The sequence below is a fragment of the Hyperolius riggenbachi genome, chromosome 3, assembly GCF_040937935.1.
Source record: "Hyperolius riggenbachi isolate aHypRig1 chromosome 3, aHypRig1.pri, whole genome shotgun sequence".
Classification (NCBI taxonomy): Eukaryota; Metazoa; Chordata; class Amphibia; order Anura; family Hyperoliidae; genus Hyperolius; species Hyperolius riggenbachi.
In genome coordinates this window covers 122,134,410-122,153,541 of record NC_090648.1, presented here as the reverse complement: position 1 = coordinate 122,153,541, position 19,132 = coordinate 122,134,410, and the positions used below count along the sequence as shown (strand labels likewise).

General features: G+C 44.8%; 15 non-coding genes across 15 annotated transcripts; all 15 read left to right on the top strand.

The window, feature by feature from the left end:
* Positions 1 to 841: 841 nt before the first annotated feature.
* TRNAI-UAU (transfer RNA isoleucine (anticodon UAU)) lies at positions 842 to 934 on the top strand. Its single transcript is given in 2 exon segments — positions 842 to 879; positions 899 to 934. It is a non-coding gene; the product is annotated as a tRNA-Ile (tRNA).
* A 327-nt stretch (positions 935 to 1,261) lies between these two features.
* On the top strand, positions 1,262 to 1,334 carry TRNAR-CCU (transfer RNA arginine (anticodon CCU)). Its single transcript has one exon. It is a non-coding gene; the product is annotated as a tRNA-Arg (tRNA).
* A 6,790-nt stretch (positions 1,335 to 8,124) lies between these two features.
* On the top strand, positions 8,125 to 8,217 carry TRNAI-UAU (transfer RNA isoleucine (anticodon UAU)). The gene is given in 2 exon segments: positions 8,125 to 8,162; positions 8,182 to 8,217. It is a non-coding gene; the product is annotated as a tRNA-Ile (tRNA).
* A 327-nt stretch (positions 8,218 to 8,544) lies between these two features.
* TRNAR-CCU (transfer RNA arginine (anticodon CCU)) lies at positions 8,545 to 8,617 on the top strand. The gene has a single exon. It is a non-coding gene; the product is annotated as a tRNA-Arg (tRNA).
* Positions 8,618 to 9,839: 1,222 nt separating this feature from the next.
* TRNAI-UAU (transfer RNA isoleucine (anticodon UAU)) lies at positions 9,840 to 9,932 on the top strand. The gene is given in 2 exon segments: positions 9,840 to 9,877; positions 9,897 to 9,932. It is a non-coding gene; the product is annotated as a tRNA-Ile (tRNA).
* Positions 9,933 to 10,259: 327 nt separating this feature from the next.
* Positions 10,260 to 10,332, top strand: TRNAR-CCU (transfer RNA arginine (anticodon CCU)). Its single transcript has one exon. It is a non-coding gene; the product is annotated as a tRNA-Arg (tRNA).
* A 1,222-nt stretch (positions 10,333 to 11,554) lies between these two features.
* TRNAI-UAU (transfer RNA isoleucine (anticodon UAU)) lies at positions 11,555 to 11,647 on the top strand. The gene is given in 2 exon segments: positions 11,555 to 11,592; positions 11,612 to 11,647. It is a non-coding gene; the product is annotated as a tRNA-Ile (tRNA).
* A 333-nt stretch (positions 11,648 to 11,980) lies between these two features.
* Positions 11,981 to 12,053, top strand: TRNAR-CCU (transfer RNA arginine (anticodon CCU)). The gene has a single exon. It is a non-coding gene; the product is annotated as a tRNA-Arg (tRNA).
* A 1,222-nt stretch (positions 12,054 to 13,275) lies between these two features.
* TRNAI-UAU (transfer RNA isoleucine (anticodon UAU)) lies at positions 13,276 to 13,368 on the top strand. The gene is given in 2 exon segments: positions 13,276 to 13,313; positions 13,333 to 13,368. It is a non-coding gene; the product is annotated as a tRNA-Ile (tRNA).
* A 327-nt stretch (positions 13,369 to 13,695) lies between these two features.
* TRNAR-CCU (transfer RNA arginine (anticodon CCU)) lies at positions 13,696 to 13,768 on the top strand. Its single transcript has one exon. It is a non-coding gene; the product is annotated as a tRNA-Arg (tRNA).
* A 1,222-nt stretch (positions 13,769 to 14,990) lies between these two features.
* On the top strand, positions 14,991 to 15,083 carry TRNAI-UAU (transfer RNA isoleucine (anticodon UAU)). The gene is given in 2 exon segments: positions 14,991 to 15,028; positions 15,048 to 15,083. It is a non-coding gene; the product is annotated as a tRNA-Ile (tRNA).
* A 327-nt stretch (positions 15,084 to 15,410) lies between these two features.
* TRNAR-CCU (transfer RNA arginine (anticodon CCU)) lies at positions 15,411 to 15,483 on the top strand. Its single transcript has one exon. It is a non-coding gene; the product is annotated as a tRNA-Arg (tRNA).
* Positions 15,484 to 16,705: 1,222 nt separating this feature from the next.
* TRNAI-UAU (transfer RNA isoleucine (anticodon UAU)) lies at positions 16,706 to 16,798 on the top strand. The gene is given in 2 exon segments: positions 16,706 to 16,743; positions 16,763 to 16,798. It is a non-coding gene; the product is annotated as a tRNA-Ile (tRNA).
* Positions 16,799 to 17,125: 327 nt separating this feature from the next.
* On the top strand, positions 17,126 to 17,198 carry TRNAR-CCU (transfer RNA arginine (anticodon CCU)). The gene has a single exon. It is a non-coding gene; the product is annotated as a tRNA-Arg (tRNA).
* Positions 17,199 to 18,420: 1,222 nt separating this feature from the next.
* On the top strand, positions 18,421 to 18,513 carry TRNAI-UAU (transfer RNA isoleucine (anticodon UAU)). Its single transcript is given in 2 exon segments — positions 18,421 to 18,458; positions 18,478 to 18,513. It is a non-coding gene; the product is annotated as a tRNA-Ile (tRNA).
* The last annotated feature ends 619 nt before the right edge of the window (positions 18,514 to 19,132 follow it).

Here is a 19,132-nt window from a genome sequence, read left to right as displayed (position 1 = left end):
GTTGCGTATCTTTTAGAGCAGAAAGGACGTTCTGAGTTCAGGTCCACTTGAAATTCGACAAGGCTTTCAATGGGTATCCCACATCTCGTTACAAAAGGTCAAAGAAATGTAAAGTCACTATCATGTCACCACACTATGGAAAATCATAGCAAATCCACCTTCAAAATGCACTTCCTGCTGATTTTCACGGACCCACTTCAAAGCTAGATGCAACGCGCAATTGTGAACATCTCAATTGGCCGGCTCTGCTGTCATATATATTTATATCTTCTATAATAATAAATTCAATCTGTCATTTTGGGTGCTGTGTGTAAGATACGCCTTGCCCAGTAAATACCCCAGGGATTCCCTGCATCATGCCTGCATGTGTAGTCTGCCCAACTCAGCCGACTGCATTGCGACTCTGGAGGAGTGGCACCTGCTGGGGATAAAACATGACTTGAGATAGGTGTGCTTTTCCTTATTATCGCCTTATATGCAGTAGGAACATGCACATTTAGCAGCAGACCAGAATGATCTCACACCTTTTCAGAGGTATTCATGGCTTTCAAAGCCTGCTCTCATGGCCTATTCTCTCACCACCACAAAAAAAGTGTGATTGTGTGCTCCTAGTCTGTGTCAAGCCTCCATTGAAGTCCACTCACCTCTATGGAGATGATCTTAATAGTCACCTTGGCTTGCTGATTTGGACAAACGCTCCCTGTCTTCTACCGGTTTTCTTCTTAACAAACAATTGACTTGGTCTTATAATGATTTATGACATGTGCTTCATTTTAACGAGTTACGCATCACAGGCCAAGTGTCCTGGTGATAAAGGCACCTCCCCAAAAGCAGCAACGGAGCTCCAGTGGCGCAATCGGTTAGCGCGCGGTACTTATAAGACAGTATCTGTTGAGCAATGCTGAGGTTGTGAGTTCGAGCCTCACCTGGAGCAGAGATAGTTGCCCTTTTGCTTCCTTTAATCACCTTTCTCCTATGACCCAAAACATTCAAGCCAAAGGGTGCCAGTATGCCACTGCTACACGCAGGAGCTGTCATTGCCCAACAAGGGAAGCTTGTTTTGAGTGAGGACCAAAAAGAATGAGACCAATGCTTTTGCTTGTTGAAGAGCAGTGGAGGAAGCTGGCAAGAGCTATATCACCTGCAAAATCCATGGCACAACACAAGGAAAAGAAGTACGTCCATTTGCAACTCATTTGCTGCAAGAGGCATTGTGCAGTCTCTGTGGAGCAAAAGCCTACTTGCTGCACTTCTACAGCATGCCCCAGTGGCCTAATGGATAAGGCACTGGCCTCCTAAGACAGGGATTGTGGGTTCGAGTCCCATCTGGGGTGGCACATTCCTTCTTTGGCCCTTACATGTAGCGTACCAACACACATTGTACTCTGATACTAATGACTTGGATTCTCATGGCTGCCAAAGGCTTTTAAAGTGGACCAGAACTCTTGCACAGGAAAGAAGGAGAACATAGAGAAATGCACCCTGTGTATGTATTTAGAGACTTTAGCCTGTCCCCCTCATTTGTGTCTAATCACTAGTTGTGGTGATCACCCTGGGTCACATGACTGCCAATGGCAGATAAGCTCATTTGAAAGCACAGCCTGTTAACAATATGTCTGCTTCCATCAGTCAGGAAGTAGAAACAGTGCAGATTTCTCTTAGGATTTCTATTAGCTGTAACAAAGAAATGTTTCTTGTTTAAAGGTTGTTATGCTGTTGCGTATCTTTTAGAGCAGAAAGGACGTTCTGAGTTCAGGTCCACTTGAAATTTGACAAGGCTTTCAATGGGTATCCCACATCTCGTTACAAAAGGTCAAAGAAATGTAAAGTCACTATCATGTCACCACACTATGGAAAATCATAGCAAATCCACCTTCAAAATGCACTTCCTGCTGATTTTCACGGACCCACTTCAAAGCTAGATGCAACGCGCAATTGTGAACATCTCAATTGGCCGGCTCTGCTGTCATATAACGGAAAATTGAATTCTTACCTGCCGGTAATTTTCCTTTCCAGATGTATCCATGGCAGCACGATCGGGTTAGCCCCGCCCCTCTAACCCCCATAGGACCTTTTAACTATAAATGGCTCCCTATGACTCCCTTCCCTAGTCTTTTAGTCTCGGCATTACCGAATCTAGGGTGGGAGCCTCGTGCTGCCATGGATACATCTGGAAAGGAAAATTACCGGCAGGTAAGAATTCAATTTTCCGTTTTCCATATGTCTCCATGGCAGCACGATCGGGAGTTAACTAGCCAAAAATTACACAGGGAGGGATGAGGTGTAATGCTGAAAATTTATTTCTTCACACCAAACATGTTAGCACTCAAAACATTTTCTCCAAATTGTCTAGTGGAATTAACAGAAGGATCCACTCTGTAGTGTCTCATGAAGGTATTGACAGACGACCAACTGGCCGCCTGGCACACCTTTTCAGCTGAGACTTTTGTAAACGCAGCCCAAGAAGCTGCAACACCCCTGGTGGAGTGTGCAGTTATCTGCTGCGGAGGAGATAAGTCATTATTTTTATATGCGTTCTGAATCATGGTTACAATCCAGTGGGCGATTGTCCTTGACGATGCCGGTTGTCCCTTTCTATAGCCTGTAGGGATTATGAATAGCCTGTCCGTTTGTCTTAAGTCTTTGGTTTTTTGTACATAGTCTTTAAGTGTTTGACCTACATCTAACGGATGGGGATCTAGGTTTTGTTCTCCGAGTAAAGTTGGTAGAGTCCATTCCTGGTTAAAGTGGAAAAGGGTTGATACCTTGGGAATGAAGTGCTGTATTGGTCTCAAAACGACCCTATCTGGGAAGAATGTGAGAGATGGTTCTTGCCAGCCCAGTGCTTGAATCTCAGAGATCCTTCTGGCGGACGACATGGCCACCAGAAAGACTGCTTTATGGGTCAATTGTAAAAGTGTACAGTTATCGGTTGGAAAATATGGCGTTTTTGACAAACTGTCCAATACCAAGGGTAAGTCCCATTTAGGAAATACTGTTTTACGGGGGGGTTTTTCCTTCATTACCCCCTTGAGAAACTGTGATACTAACGGATTGAAGGCCCATTTCTGATCCGTCAGGGCTGATAATGCTGAGACCTGTACTTTGAGGGAGTGGAAACCTAAACCCTTTTCCATTCCAGATTGTAGGAAGTGTAGAATCTCTGTCACTTTTGGTTTTAGAGGATCACATCTAATGCTATTAGCAAACTCTAGGAACCTCCCCCAAACTCTCTGATAGGTGTTATTTGTGGTTGGTTTCCTGGCCTTTAACATAGTTTCTATCACTGCCGTGGAACAACCTAAACTCTCCAACTTCCCCCTTTCAAGCTCCATGCTGCTAGATTTAGACTGTTCAGATCGGGATGAGATATTGGACCCTGCGTTATCAAGTCCGGAACTTTCGGGAGCATTATCGGCTGTTGTGTCTTCATTTGCCATAATAGGGGGCCAATACGGTATGATTGCAATTAACGTCACATATTCTCGGCTTAATCTGAGTAGTAATTTGTGTATCAACGGAATCGGGGGGAAGACATATGCCAAGTCGAAATCCCATGCTGCTGTTAGTGCATCTGTCGCTATAGCTTTTGGTGTGTACCTCCTGGATATGAAATTCTTGCATCGAGTGTTGGATGAGGTTGCCATAAGATCCAGTTGGGGAGATCCCAGTTTTTTGCACAGTTCCTGGAATATTTCCATCTGTAGGCACCACTCGTTGTTGTCCAAGTCTTGTCTGCTTAGGAAGTCTGCCTTCTGATTCTCCACTCCCGGCAGATAGGTTGCTGTTAGACCGCTGAACTTCTGCTCTGCAAGCTGGAAGATAGGTGATACCTCTTGCAGTAGTCTCCAGGACTTTGTTCCCCCTTGGTGTCTTATATATGCCACTGCTGTACAGTTGTCCATCTTCAACATGACATGTTTCCCCTCCAGTTGATTCTGGAATCTTTTCAGTGCTAAGTAGGCTGCTCTTATTTCTAATATGTTGGCCGGAGTATGGTTCTGTGTTGTTTTCCATCTGTCCTGTATGGACTGGGTCTGTAGGACCGCTCCCCAACCTCTCTGACTGGCGTCTGTAGTAAGTATGGCCTGTGATAGGATCTCTAGGGGTAATGGTTTGTTTAGATTTTTTAATCTTGTCCACCAGAGTAGGCTGTGTTTCATAGCTGGTGTTACTATTATTTGCTGATGCATTGTTCTGTTTTTCCACTGGGATAAAAAACCTTTCTGCCATTGACGGGAATGCCACTGTGACCATTTCACCATTGTTATTGTGGAGTTCAAGGTTCCTAGAAAACTGAGGCATTGTCTTGCTGTTATTGTGGTGGCTCCCAACATGTTCCGCGCTAACTTTTGTATTTTGGTTTGTTTGTCCAGTGGTAGGCCTATTTCGTTGAGTTGTGTCCGAAATTGGGCTCCTAGGAACGTGATTTCCCTGGATGGATCTAGCTGACTCTTGGCTATGTTGATTTTCCAGCCGAATCTGTCGAGCTCTGTCAATAGGATCTGTCTGTGTGCCAGTATTGTATTGTGGTCGTGATGAAGTAATAATAAATCGTCCAGGTAATGGTATAGTCTGAGTCCATCGACTCTCAGATGTTGTACCAAAGCCACCAATACTTTTGTAAACGTGCGTGGGGCTGTGCAGATTCCGAACGGTAGACATCTGAATTGCAGGTGAAGGTCCCCTATCGCAAACCTTAGGTATCTTCGGAACTGTTTGTGTATTAATATATGGAGATAGGCATCTTGAAGGTCTACTGAAATTGCCCAATCTTGCATCATTACCACCTTGGAGATGGTTTGTAATGTCTCCATTTTGAAGTGTTCCAGTTGTATGTATTTGTTGAGATACCTGAGGTCCATTACTGGTCGGAGGTCCCCGGTCTTCTTCCTGACCAAGAATAGTGGGGAGTAAACTCCCTTTCCCCTCTCTTTGTGTGGGACTTCTTGGACCGCATTTTTTTGAATTAGTTCTTGTATATAGTCTATCAGGACTTTCTGTGTGGTCTCTGACCTTGGTATTCTTGTGACCTTGAACATATCCGGAGGGTCTGTTATAAATGTCCATTGATGACCTGTCGTAACCGTCTGTGTTACCCAGTGGTCTTGTATCTCTTTCGCCCAGATGTCTTTGAAGGACTTTAGTCTGCCTCCCACTGGTGACTTCTGGGCAGAGTATACTTCAAAAGCTCTTTTGTATATTCGTAGGTGGTGCGGTTTTCTTTTGTTTGTTTAAACGTTGTAGGCTTGATTGCGAACTCTGCCATGATCTTCTGTATTCTCTACCCGGTCTGTAACTTGCGTTGGTTCTATAGCGACTTTGTTGAAAGGTTCTCCTCTGAGAAAAATTGGGTCTCCTTGTTTTACGGTCTTGTGGTATCACTCCCGAATTACCTCCTGTAATTCGTCGAATGGCCGTATCCAGTTCTTCTCCAAATAGGTTTTTTCCATCGTACGGTATTTGACACCATTGTTGTTTTGATGCTGCATCAGCTGACCAATTTTTTAACCATAGTGCCCTTTTGGTAACCACGGAATGTAGCATCGATCGAGCTGAGCACCGCAGGACGTCCACAGCTGCTTCTCCTACGAAATCCGCCGTCAGTTTCAGATCATCTAGGGCGGCTATTATAGCGTCTTTTTCAGTGTCGGCCCTCAAGGCCTCTTCAATATTATAAATCCATGATCTTAATGCTTCGGATATAGAAGTAAGTGCTATGGCCGGTTTGCATGCTGCACCTGATGAAATATACACTTTTTTAAGTTCCGCATCCATCTTTTTCTCAAGTGGATCTTTAAAACCCCCCGAATCGTCCTTGGGTAGTGTCATATGCTTTGATAACCCCACTACTGCTGCATCCACTTTAGGCGTTTCTTCTAATGTAGTCAATTTTCCTTCTTCCATAGGATAAAGCTTGTTGAAACGGTTAGTGACAGTTATCTTTTTATCCACTTTTTTCCATTCCTCTGTAATTACCTCATGAATTGTATTAATGAGTGGAAAAGGTTTAATAGATTTTTTCAGATGTGGAAAGTACTGTTTTTGACTAGTATTCGGACTAGTATTTGAACTTGTTCTTCCGGCCATTCCATAGCTTCTCTAATTGATTTGATAAAAGGCTGCACTAAATTAAAGTCAAATCCCACTTCTGATAATTCCCCTTCTGCATCAGAGGCTTGGGATGGATCCGGCTGTTCCGTTGTGTGGGTTGGGTAGTAATTAGGTAGATTAGATATATATTCGTGCATTTTTTCCTGCACAGCTTCCTTAATTATTGTAGTAATATCTTTGGGTTGTTCTGGCTCTTTTGCCATGGTATTGAAACATTCCTGGCATACCAGCTTCCCTGGCATAACTTCCTGTCCACAGGCCCAGCATCTTTTCCTTGATGAATGCCTGTGATGTGATCTGTTTCTATAAGGTGATCTAGTACGGTCACGTCTTCTCGATCTTGACCTAGATCGTCTCTTAGATCGGGATCTGTGCCTTGAAGGTGATCTCCTTCTATATGGTTCATCATAGTGATCAGACCTTCTTACAGATTTTGATCTTTCCTTCTCCTGCTGCTTCTGTCTGTAAGACAACAGCCAGGAGATTCAGTTAGTATGGCACTCTTAGCTGAAACTAAATAATCTTACCTTACAGTAACCCCCTCCCCTCCTACCTAGAATCCTGTCTATGCTCCTCAACAGGAGTCTGGTCTGTGTCTGGCGCTCCCTGCTCCATGCCGCCTGCACCTGCTAGAAAATACAGCATTTTTAGTCTGGCAATAACCTTCGTGTAAAGCACTTTTTTTTTTTTTTTTTTTTTTTAAAAAAAACATTTCAGCTTCTATTGTCCACTTACTTTCGCCATCACTCTGCTCCATGTCTCCCCGGTGTCCGGCGTGAAGTGGCTGCGTCTGTGAGGGAGTTGATACTCTCCTTACTTCCTTTATAGTTTCTCCCCGCTGATGCTGTCATGTGACCAGTCAGGGAGGAGGAGACGGAAGAGCCGAGGCGGAAGCGTGACGTACGCCGGAGCGCACCCCGGAATACATGTCGACCCGACCTAAGGGAATGGTCTGCGCATGCGTGAGGATGTCTTTTTCTTCCGGAATCCGAATGTGCGGCGGCGTTTGTTGTGAGGCATAGTGGCGGCAGGCGTTTATCAGGCAGCACGGAGAGGACTTACCGAGCGTCATCTTCAGAGGCATTTAGCCACACCGGACCCCCAGCCTTTGCCATTATCAAGGTATATATCTTGGCATGTAAATATGAGATTTACTCAAACTTTTAGGCTTACCTACTGCGACCAGCAACAGTGTGTCAGTCTCATCATTTAGACTTTACCGACCTTCGTATAGGAGAGGCATAGCCTATACGGTAAGGATTCTTAGATAGAAGGGTCAGCATACACCAGGTCCATGGTAGGTAATGGCGAGGACGAAAAAAAGACTAGGGAAGGGAGTCATAGGGAGCCATTTATAGTTAAAAGGTCCTATGGGGGTTAGAGGGGCGGGGCTAACCCGATCGTGCTGCCATGGAGACATATGGAAATATTTATATCTTCTATAATAATAAATTCAATCTGTCATTTTGGGTGCTGTGTGTAAGATACGCCTTGCCCAGTAAATACCCCAGGGATTCCCTGCATCATGCCTGCATGTGTAGTCTGCCCAACTCAGCCGACTGCATTGCGACTCTGGAGGAGTGGCACCTGCTGGGGATAAAACATGACTTGAGATAGGTGTGCTTTTCCTTATTATCGCCTTATATGCAGTAGGAACATGCACATTTAGCAGCAGACCAGAATGATCTCACACCTTTTCAGAGGTATTCATGGCTTTCAAAGCCTGCTCTCATGGCCTATTCTCTCACCACCACAAAAAAAGTGTGATTGTGTGCTCCTAGTCTGTGTCAAGCCTCCATTGAAGTCCACTCACCTCTATGGAGATGATCTTAATAGTCACCTTGGCTTGCTGATTTGGACAAACGCTCCCTGTCTTCTACCGGTTTTCTTCTTAACAAACAATTGACTTGATCTTATAATGATTTATGACATGTGCTTCATTTTAACGAGTTACGCATCACAGGCCAAGTGTCCTGGTGATAAAGGCACCTCCCCAACAGCAGCAACGGAGCTCCAGTGGCGCAATCGGTTAGCGCGCGGTACTTATAAGACAGTATCTGTTGAGCAATGCTGAGGTAGTGAGTTCGAGCCTCACCTGGAGCAGAGAAAGTTGCCCTTTTGCTTCCTTTAATCACCTTTCTCCTATGACCCAAAACATTCAAGCCAAAGGTTGCCAGTATGCCACTGCTACACGCAGGAGCTGTCATTGCCCAACAAGGGAAGCTTGTTTTGAGTGAGGACCAAAAAGAATGAGACCAATGCTTTTGCTTGTTGAAGAGCAGTGGAGGAAGCTGGCAAGAGCTATATCACCTGCAAAATCCATGGCACAACACAAGGAAAAGAAGTACGTCCATTTGCAACTCATTTGCTGCAAGAGGCATTGTGCAGTCTCTGTGGAGCAAAAGCCTACTTGCTGCACTTCTACAGCATGCCCCAGTGGCCTAATGGATAAGGCACTGGCCTCCTAAGCCAGGGATTGTGGGTTCGAGTCCCATCTGGGGTGGCACATTCCTTCTTTGGCCCTTACATGTAGCATACCAACTCACATTGTACTCTGATACAAATGACTTGGATTCTCATGGCTGCCAAAGGCTTTTAAAGTGGACCAGAACTCTTGCACAGGAAAGAAGGAAAACATAGAGAAATGCACCCTGTGTATGTATTTAGAGACTTTAGCCTGTCCCCCTCATTTGTGTCTAATCACTAGTTGTGGTGATCACCCTGGGTCACATGACTGCCAATGGCAGATAAGCTCATTTGAAAGCACAGGCTGTTAACAATATGTCTGCTTCCATCAGTCAGGAAGTAGAAACAGTGCAGATTTCTCTTAGGATTTCTATTAGCTGTAACAAAGAAATGTTTCTTGTTTAAAGGTTGTTATGCTGTTGCGTATCTTTTAGAGCAGAAAGGACGTTCTGAGTTCAGGTCCACTTGAAATTCGACAAGGCTTTCAATGGGTATCCCACATCTCGTTACAAAAGGTCAAAGAAATGTAAAGTCACTATCATGTCACCACACTATGGAAAATCATAGCAAATCCACCTTCAAAATGCACTTCCTGCTGATTTTCACGGACCCACTTCAAAGCTAGATGCAACGCGCAATTGTGAACATCTCAATTGGCCGGCTCTGCTGTCATATATATTTATATCTTCTATAATAATAAATTCAATCTGTCATTTTGGGTGCTGTGTGTAAGATACGCCTTGCCCAGTAAATACCCCAGGGATTCCCTGCATCATGCCTGCATGTGTAGTCTGCCCAACTCAGCCGACTGCATTGCGACTCTGGAGGAGTGGCACCTGCTGGGGATAAAACATGACTTGAGATAGGTGTGCTTTTCCTTATTATCGCCTTATATGCAGTAGGAACATCCACATTTAGCAGCAGACCAGAATGATCTCACACCTTTTCAGAGGTATTCATGGCTTTCAAAGCCTGCTCTCATGGCCTATTCTCTCACCACCACAAAAAAAGTGTGGTTGTGTGCTCCTAGTCTGTGTCAAGCCTCCATTGAAGTCCACTCACCTCTATGGAGATGATCTTAATAGTCACCTTGGCTTGCTGATTTGGACAAACGCTCCCTGTCTTCTACCGGTTTTCTTCTTAACAAACAATTGACTTGATCTTATAATGATTTATGACATGTGCTTCATTTTAACGAGTTACGCATCACAGGCCAAGTGTCCTGGTGATAAAGGCACCTCCCCAACAGCAGCAACGGAGCTCCAGTGGCGCAATCGGTTAGTGCGCGGTACTTATAAGACAGTATCTGTTGAGCAATGCTGAGGTAGTGAGTTCGAGCCTCACCTGGAGCAGAGATAGTTGCCCTTTTGCTTCCTTTAATCACCTTTCTCCTATGACCCAAAACATTCAAGCCAAAGGGTGCCAGTATGCCACTGCTACACGCAGGAGCTGTCATTGCCCAACAAGGGAAGCTTGTTTTGAGTGAGGACCAAAAAGAATGAGACCAATGCTTTTGCTTGTTGAAGAGCAGTGGAGGAAGCTGGCAAGAGCTATATCACCTGCAAAATCCATGGCACAACACAAGGAAAAGAAGTACGTCCATTTGCAACTCATTTGCTGCAAGAGGCATTGTGCAGTCTCTGTGGAGCAAAAGCCTACTTGCTGCACTTCTACAGCATGCCCCAGTGGCCTAATGGATAAGGCACTGGCCTCCTAAGCCAGGGATTGTGGGTTCGAGTCCCATCTGGGGTGGCACATTCCTTCTTTGGCCCTTACATGTAGCATACCAACACACATTGTACTCTGATACAAATGACTTGGATTCTCATGGCTGCCAAAGGCTTTTAAAGTGGACCAGAACTCTTGCACAGGAAAGAAGGAGAACATAGAGAAATGCACCCTGTGTATGTATTTAGAGACTTTAGCCTGTCCCCCTCATTTGTGTCTAATCACTAGTTGTGGTGATCACCCTGGGTCACATGACTGCCAATGGCAGATAAGCTCATTTGAAAGCACAGCCTGTTAACAATATGTCTGCTTCCATCAGTCAGGAAGTAGAAACAGTGCAGATTTATCTTAGGATTTCTATTAGCTGTAACAAAGAAATGTTTCTTGTTTAAAGGTTGTTATGCTGTTGCGTATCTTTTAGAGCAGAAAGGACGTTTTGAGTTCAGGTCCACTTGAAATTCGACAAGGCTTTCAATGGGTATCCCACATCTCGTTACAAAAGGTCAAAGAAATGTAAAGTCACTATCATGTCACCACACTATGGAAAATCATAGCAAATCCACCTTCAAAATGCACTTCCTGCTGATTTTCACGGACCCACTTCAAAGCTAGATGCAACGCGCAATTGTGAACATCTCAATTGGCCGGCTCTGCTGTCATATATATTTATATCTTCTATAATAATAAATTCAATCTGTCATTTTGGGTGCTGTGTGTAAGATACGCCTTGCCCAGTAAATACCCCAGGGATTCCCTGCATCATGCCTGCATGTGTAGTCTACCCAACTCAGCCGACTGCATTGCGACTCTGGAGGAGTGGCACCTGCTGGGGATAAAACATGACTTGAGATAGGTGTGCTTTTCCTTATTATCGCCTTATATGCAGTAGGAACATGCACATTTAGCAGCAGACCAGAATGATCTCACACCTTTTCAGAGGTATTCATGGCTTTCAAAGCCTGCTCTCATGGCCTATTCTCTCACCACCACAAAAAAAGTGTGATTGTGTGCTCCTAGTCTGTGTCAAGCCTCCATTGAAGTCCACTCACCTCTATGGAGATGATCTTAATAGTCACCTTGGCTTGCTGATTTGGACAAACGCTCCCTGTCTTCTACCGGTTTTCTTCTTAACAAACAATTGACTTGGTCTTATAATGATTTATGACATGTGCTTCATTTTAACGAGTTACGCATCACAGGCCAAGTGTCCTGGTGATAAAGGCACCTCCCCAACAGCAGCAACGGAGCTCCAGTGGCGCAATCAGTTAGCGCGCGGTACTTATAAGACAGTATCTGTTGAGCAATGCTGAGGTTGTGAGTTTGAGCCTCACCTGGAGCAGAGATAGTTGCCCTTTTGCTTCCTTTAATCACCTTTCTCCTATGACCCAAAACATTCAAGCCAAAGGGTGCCAGTATGCCACTGCTACACGCAGGAGCTGCCATTGCCCAACAAGGGCAAGGGAAGCTTGTTTTGAGTGAGGACCAAAAAGAATGAGACCAATGCTTTTGCTTGTTGAAGAGCAGTGGAGGAAGCTGGCAAGAGCTATATCACCTGCAAAATCCATGGCACAACACAAGGAAAAGAAGTACATCCATTTGCAACTCATTTGCTGCAAGAGGCATTGTGCAGTCTCTGTGGAGCAAAAGCCTACTTGCTGCACTTCTACAGCATGCCCCAGTGACCTAATGGATAAGGCACTGGCCTCCTAAGCCAGGGATTGTGGGTTCGAGTCCCATCTGGGGTGGCGCATTCCTTCTTTGGCCCTTACATGTAGCATACCAACTCACATTGTACTCTGATACAAATGACTTGGATTCTCAAGGCTGCCAAAGGCTTTTAAAGTGGACCAGAACTCTTGCACAGGAAAGAAGGAAAACATAGAGAAATGCACCCTGTGTATGTATTTAGAGACTTTAGCCTGTCCCCCTCATTTGTGTCTAATCACTAGTTGTGGTGATCACCCTGGGTCACATGACTGCCAATGGCAGATAAGCTCATTTGAAAGCACAGCCTGTTAACAATATGTCTGCTTCCATCAGTCAGGAAGTAGAAACAGTGCAGATTTATCTTAGGATTTCTATTAGCTGTAACAAAGAAATGTTTCTTGTTTAAAGGTTGTTATGCTGTTGCGTATCTTTTAGAGCAGAAAGGACGTTTTGAGTTCAGGTCCACTTGAAATTCGACAAGGCTTTCAATGGGTATCCCACATCTCGTTACAAAAGGTCAAAGAAATGTAAAGTCACTATCATGTCACCACACTATGGAAAATCATAGCAAATCCACCTTCAAAATGCACTTCCTGCTGATTTTCACGGACCCACTTCAAAGCTAGATGCAACGCGCAATTCTGAACATCTCAATTGGCCGGCTCTGCTGTCATATATATTTATATCTTCTATAATAATAAATTCAATCTGTCATTTTGGGTGCTGTGTGTAAGATACGCCTTGCCCAGTAAATACCCCAGGGATTCCCTGCATCATGCCTGCATGTGTAGTCTGCCCAACTCAGCCGACTGCATTGCGACTCTGGAGGAGTGGCACCTGCTGGGGATAAAACATGACTTGAGATAGGTGTGCTTTTCCTTATTATCGCCTTATATGCAGTAGGAACATGCACATTTAGCAGCAGACCAGAATGATCTCACACCTTTTCAGAGGTATTCATGGCTTTCAAAGCCTGCTCTCATGGCCTATTCTCTCACCACCACAAAAAAAGTGTGATTGCGTGCTCCTAGTCTGTGTCAAGCCTCCATTGAAGTCCACTCACCTCTATGGAGATGATCTTAATAGTCACCTTGGCTTGCTGATTTGGACAAACGCTCCCTGTCTTCTACCGGTTTTCTTCTTAACAAACAATTGACTTGGTCTTATAATGATTTATGACATGTGCTTCATTTTAACGAGTTACGCATCACAGGCCAAGTGTCCTGGTGATAAAGGCACCTCCCCAACAGCAGCAACGGAGCTCCAGTGGCGCAATCGGTTAGCGTGCGGTACTTATAAGACAGTATCTGTTGAGCAATGCTGAGGTTGTGAGTTCGAGCCTCACCTGGAGCAGAGATAGTTGCCCTTTTGCTTCCTTTAATCACCTTTCTCCTATGACCCAAAACATTCAAGCCAAAGGGTGCCAGTATGCCACTGCTACACGCAGGAGCTGTCATTGCCCAACAAGGGAAGCTTGTTTTGAGTGAGGACCAAAAAGAATGAGACCAATGCTTTTGCTTGTTGAAGAGCAGTGGAGGAAGCTGGCAAGAGCTATATCACCTGCAAAATCCATGGCACAACACAAGGAAAAGAAGTACGTCCATTTGCAACTTATTTGCTGCAAGAGGCATTGTGCAGTCTCTGTGGAGCAAAAGCCTACTTGCTGCACTTCTACAGCATGCCCCAGTGGCCTAATGGATAAGGCACTGGCCTCCTAAGCCAGGGATTGTGGGTTCGAGTCCCATCTGCGGTGGCACATTCCTTCTTTGGCCCTTACATGTAGCGTACCAACACACATTGTACTCTGATACAAATGACTTGGATTCTCATGGCTGCCAAAGGCTTTTAAAGTGGACCAGAACTCTTGCACAGGAAAGAAGGAAAACATAGAGAAATGCACCCTGTGTATGTATTTAGAGACTTTAGCCTGTCCCCCTCATTTGTGTCTAATCACTAGTTGTGGTGATCACTCTGGGTCACATGACTGCCAATGGCAGATAAGCTCATTTGAAAGCACAGGCTGTTAACAATATGTCTGCTTCCATCAGTCAGGAAGTAGAAACAGTGCAGATTTCTCTTAGGATTTCTATTAGCTGTAACAAAGAAATGTTTCTTGTTTAAAGGTTGTTATGCTGTTGCGTATCTTTTAGAGCAGAAAGGACGTTCTGAGTTCAGGTCCACTTGAAATTCGACAAGGCTTTCAATGGGTATCCCACATCTCGTTACAAAAGGTCAAAGAAATGTAAAGTCACTATCATGTCACCACACTATGGAAAATCATAGCAAATCCACCTTCAAAATGCACTTCCTGCTGATTTTCACGGACCCACTTCAAAGCTAGATGCAACACGCAATTGTGAACATCTCAATTGGCCGGCTCTGCTGTCATATATATTTATATCTTCTATAATAATAAATTCAATCTGTCATTTTGGGTGCTGTGTGTAAGATACGCCTTGCCCAGTAAATACCCCAGGGATTCCCTGCATCATGCCTGCATGTGTAGTCTGCCCAACTCAGCCGACTGCATTGCGACTCTGGAGGAGTGGCACCTGCTGGGGATAAAACATGACTTGAGATAGGTGTGCTTTTCCTTATTATCGCCTTACATGCAGTAGGAACATGCACATTTAGCAGCAGACCAGAATGATCTCACACCTTTTCAGAGGTATTCATGGCTTTCAAAGCCTGCTCTCATGGCCTATTCTCTCACCACCACAAAAAAAGTGTGGTTGTGTGCTCCTAGTCTGTGTCAAGCCTCCATTGAAGTCCACTCACCTCTATGGAGATGATCTTAATAGTCACCTTGGCTTGCTGATTTGGACAAACGCTCCCTGTCTTCTACCGGTTTTCTTCTTAACAAACAATTGACTTGATCTTATAATGATTTATGACATGTGCTTCATTTTAACGAGTTACGCATCACAGGCCAAGTGTCCTGGTGATAAAGGCACCTCCCCAACAGCAGCAACGGAGCTCCAGTGGCGCAATCGGTTAGCGCGCGGTACTTATAAGACAGTATCTGTTGAGCAATGCTGAGGTTGTGAGTTCGAGCCTCACCTGGAGCAGAGATAGTTGCCCTTTTGCTTCCTTTAATCACCTTTCTCCTATGACCCAAAACATTCAAGCCAAAGGGTGCCAGTATGCCACTGCTACACGCAGGAGCTGTCATTGCCCAACAAGGGAAGCTTGTTTTGAGTGAGGACCAAAAAGAATGAGACCAATGCTTTTGCTTGTTGAAGAGCAGTGGAGGAAGCTGGCAAGAGCTATATCACCTGCAAAATCCATGGCACAACACAAGGAAAAGAAGTACGTCCATTTGCAACTCATTTGCTGCAAGAGGCATTGTGCAGTCTCTGTGGAGCAAAAGCCTAATTGCTGCACTTCTACAGCATGCCCCAGTGGCCTAATGGATAAGGCACTGGCCTCCTAAGCCAGGGATTGTGGGTTCGAGTCCCATCTGGGGTGGCACATTCCTTCTTTGGCCCTTACATGTAGCATACCAACACACATTGTACTCTGATACAAATGACTTGGATTCTCATGGCTGCCAAAGGCTTTTAAAGTGGACCAGAACTCTTGCACAGGAAAGAAGGAGAACATAGAGAAATGCACCCTGTGTATGTATTTAGAGACTTTAGCCTGTCCCTCTCATTTGTGTCTAATCACTAGTTGTGGTGATCACCCTGGGTCACATGACTGCCAATGGCAGATAAGCTCATTTGAAAGCACAGCCTGTTAACAATATGTCTGCTTCCATCAGTCAGGAAGTAGAAACAGTGCAGATTTATCTTAGGATTTCTATTAGCTGTAACAAAGAAATGTTTCTTGTTTAAAGGTTGTTATGCTGTTGCGTATCTTTTAGAGCAGAAAGGACGTTTTGAGTTCAGGTCCACTTGAAATTCGACAAGGCTTTCAATGGGTATCCCACATCTCGTTACAAAAGGTCAAAGAAATGTAAAGTCACTATCATGTCACCACACTATGGAAAATCATAGCAAATCCACCTTCAAAATGCACTTCCTGCTGATTTTCACGGACCCACTTCAAAGCTAGATGCAACGCGCAATTGTGAACATCTCAATTGGCCGGCTCTGCTGTCATATATATTTATATCTTCTATAATAATAAATTCAATCTGTCATTTTGGGTGCTGTGTGTAAGATACGCCTTGCCCAGTAAATACCCCAGGGATTCCCTGCATCATGCCTGCATGTGTAGTCTGCCCAACTCAGCCGACTGCATTGCGACTCTGGAGGAGTGGCACCTGCTGGGGATAAAACATGACTTGAGATAGGTGTGCTTTTCCTTATTATCGCCTTATATGCAGTAGGAACATGCACATTTAGCAGCAGACCAGAATGATCTCACACCTTTTCAGAGGTATTCATGGCTTTCAAAGCCTGCTCTCATGGCCTATTCTCTCACCACCACAAAAAAAGTGTGATTGCGTGCTCCTAGTCTGTGTCAAGCCTCCATTGGAGTCCACTCACCTCTATGGAGATGATCTTAATAGTCACCTTGGCTTGCTGATTTGGACAAACGCTCCCTGTCTTCTACCGGTTTTCTTCTTAACAAACAATTGACTTGGTCTTATAATGATTTATGACATGTGCTTCATTTTAACGAGTTACGCATCACAGGCCAAGTGTCCTGGTGATAAAGGCACCTCCCCAACAGCAGCAACGGAGCTCCAGTGGCGCAATCGGTTAGCGCGCGGTACTTATAAGACAGTATCTGTTGAGCAATGCTGAGGTTGTGAGTTCGAGCCTCACCTGGAGCAGAGATAGTTGCCCTTTTGCTTCCTTTAATCACCTTTCTCCTATGACCCAAAACATTCAAGCCAAAGGGTGCCAGTATGCCACTGCTACACGCAGGAGCTGTCATTGCCCAACAAGGGAAGCTTGTTTTGAGTGAGGACCAAAAAGAATGAGACCAATGCTTTTGCTTGTTGAAGAGCAGTGGAGGAAGCTGGCAAGAGCTATATCACCTGCAAAATCCATGGCACAACACAAGGAAAAGAAGTACGTCCATTTGCAACTCATTTGCTGCAAGAGGCATTGTGCAGTCTCTGTGGAGCAAAAGCCTACTTGCTGCACTTCTACAGCATGCCCCAGTGGCCTAATGGATAAGGCACTGGCCTCCTAAGCCAGGGATTGTGGGTTCGAGTCCCATCTGCGGTGGCACATTCCTTCTTTGGCCCTTACATGTAGCGTACCAACACACATTGTACTCTGATACAAATGACTTGGATTCTCATGGCTGCCAAAGGCTTTTAAAGTGGACCAGAACTCTTGCACAGGAAAGAAGGAAAACATAGAGAAATGCACCCTGTGTATGTATTTAGAGACTTTAGCCTGTCCCCCTCATTTGTGTCTAATCACTAGTTGTGGTGATCACTCTGGGTCACATGACTGCCAATGGCAGATAAGCTCATTTGAAAGCACAGGCTGTTAACAATATGTCTGCTTCCATCAGTCAGGAAGTAGAAACAGTGCAGATTTCTCTTAGGATTTCTATTAGCTGTAACAAAGAAATGTTTCTTGTTTAAAGGTTGTTATGCTGTTGCGTATCTTTTAGAGCAGAAAGGACGTTCTGAGTTCAGGTCCACTTGAAATTCGACAAGGCTTTCAATGGGTATCCCACATCTCGTTACAAAAGGTCAAAGAAATGTAAAGTCACTATCATGTCACCACACTATGGAAAATCATAGCAAATCCACCTTCAAAATGCACTTCCTGCTGATTTTCACGGACCCACTTCAAAGCTAGATGCAACGCGCAATTGTGAACATCTCAATTGGCCGGCTCTGCTGTCATATATATTTATATCTTCTATAATAATAAATTCAATCTGTCATTTTGGGTGCTGTGTGTAAGATACGCCTTGCCCAGTAAATACCCCAGGGATTCCCTGCATCATGCCTGCATGTGTAGTCTGCCCAACTCAGCCGACTGCATTGCGACTCTGGAGGAGTGGCACCTGCTGGGGATAAAACATGACTTGAGATAGGTGTGCTTTTCCTTATTATCGCCTTACATGCAGTAGGAACATGCACATTTAGCAGCAGACCAGAATGATCTCACACCTTTTCAGAGGTATTCATGGCTTTCAAAGCCTGCTCTCATGGCCTATTCTCTCACCACCACAAAAAAAGTGTGGTTGTGTGCTCCTAGTCTGTGTCAAGCCTCCATTGAAGTCCACTCACCTCTATGGAGATGATCTTAATAGTCACCTTGGCTTGCTGATTTGGACAAACGCTCCCTGTCTTCTACCGGTTTTCTTCTTAACAAACAATTGACTTGATCTTATAAGGATTTATGACATGTGCTTCATTTTAACGAGTTACGCATCACAGGCCAAGTGTCCTGGTGATAAAGGCACCTCCCCAACAGCAACAACGGAGCTCCAGTGGCGCAATTGGTTAGTGCGCGGTACTTATAAGACAGTATCTGTTGAGCAATGCTGAGGTTGTGAGTTCGAGCCTCACCTGGAGCAGAGATAGTTGCCCTTTTGCTTCCTTTAATCACCTTTCTCCTATGACCCAAAACATTCAAGCCAAAGGGTGCCAGTATGCCACTGCTACACGCAGGAGCTGTCATTGCCCAACAAGGGAAGCTTGTTTTGAGTGAGGACCAAAAAGAATGAGACCAATGCTTTTGCTTGTTGAAGAGCAGTGGAGGAAGCTGGCAAGAGCTATATCACCTGCAAAATCCATGGCACAACACAAGGAAAAGAAGTACCGTATATACTCGGCTATAAGTCGAGAAATTTAGGTCTGATCTATTTTTATAAAGTAGGGGGGTCGACTTATACTCGCGTCAAACCTAAATTTCTGACTTGTAGCTGAGTATCAATTGACCCCTCTGCTCTGCATCTGCTGCAGTATGCCCCCCCTAGTGCTGCCAGCCAACCAGATTGTATCCCCCTGCGCTAAGATTCCTAGATGCCACAATGCTGTGCCCCCCTGCAAGCAGGAGAATGGACTAACCCCCGCTCATTACTTATTCTCTCAGGCGGCAGCTGAGAATGCTGGTCCCCGCTGAGCATGTGATGCTCCGGCGGCTGCGGGGGTAGGAGCCGCTCACTTTGCCCCATTGTAACTGTTAAAATAATG